Raw genomic sequence first — 1,148 nt, 5'->3', positions numbered from 1 at the left:
CTATATAGGTATATAGACATGTACCTCAAGGTACGCATAATGCATCTTCTCTTTTCCTCCGATCTGAATATTGATTCAGCATTTCATGAAATAGTTTATTGCAGGAACATCCTGACTTAACAGAAGAAGAAAGAAGAAGCATATGCAGAAAAATAGAGCACCGCAATCTATCACAGGAAGCGCGATCACATGCGTTGAAAAAGATAGGCTGCCAGATAACATCAGGACACTATTTATTCTTCTTGAACAGGTCAATATGACGAGGTTACTAATTTCAGCTGGTTCAAGTTTCCAGAGAACTAAGTCACAGACAGTGGCGGAGCCAGGATTTTCATTGAGGGGCTTCAGAAGTAAACATACGGATTTGTCGAAGGGGTTCAACATTTACTATATATACATAAAAATATTTTTGATCGTGTAAAAATAGTATAATTTTTCGTCGAAGGGGGTTCGGATGAACCGCTGATTACGAGGTGGATCCGCCACTGGTCACAGACCATAATGAAAGTCAGCAGTGGTTTAGGCAAGAGTTGGGTGAATTCCTCCCAGAAGGAAATGAAAGCAATAAAACAGGAGATTGAGATGTTAAAGGATCAAGTTGGTGAACTGCAACAACCTAGAATGGAACTTCAAAGGCAAACGGAAAAACCTGTCTTTTGTTAGTTTGTTAAGTTTCATGTCTGCAAGCAAGGGATCTGGTTCCTTAATTCTAATGAATGTTCACTGATACTGAAGCTTGAATTCCTGAAATATTCCCAAGTTTTTTTTTTTGGTTATCCGTCTTATGTTGCGGAGTTTTTGACACTGAACCCTTAGTAAAACCACTCACTCCTAGCCATTCTGGATGTATGATTCAAGCTATAATCTCTGCTTCATCTTTTAAATTTATTATCAACAAATTAATAGGTTATTAATCTCTGCCTCTTGAACAATTGTTTGATTTGCAGAGAAGAATTTTTGCCAGGCTCTATAATTTCTTGCATTACTCATTGTTCTCATATCTACCACAAAAAGTGCATTCTAGTGCACGGAGTTGTCCTTTTAATAGACCCTTGTAGTTGGAGCTTCCCCATACTCTGTGCAAAGCGAGTTTTAGTGTACGGAGCTATTTTTTTGATATCTATTATAACATTTATTTGGTAGTTGTT

General features: G+C 37.5%; 1 long non-coding RNA gene across 1 annotated transcript; it reads left to right on the top strand.

Annotated features, from left to right (window-relative positions):
• On the top strand, window positions 1–907 carry LOC107854873. Its single transcript, XR_007049717.1, has 2 exons — window positions 1–30; window positions 105–907. It is a non-coding gene; the product is annotated as an uncharacterized LOC107854873 (long non-coding RNA).
• The last annotated feature ends 241 nt before the right edge of the window (window positions 908–1,148 follow it).

This window comes from Capsicum annuum, unplaced genomic scaffold, assembly GCF_002878395.1.
Source record: "Capsicum annuum cultivar UCD-10X-F1 unplaced genomic scaffold, UCD10Xv1.1 ctg36214, whole genome shotgun sequence".
NCBI lineage: Eukaryota > Viridiplantae > Streptophyta > Magnoliopsida > Solanales > Solanaceae > Capsicum > Capsicum annuum.
The sequence above is the reverse complement of the archived record's forward strand: the minus strand, read 5'-3'. Positions and strand labels throughout refer to the sequence as shown.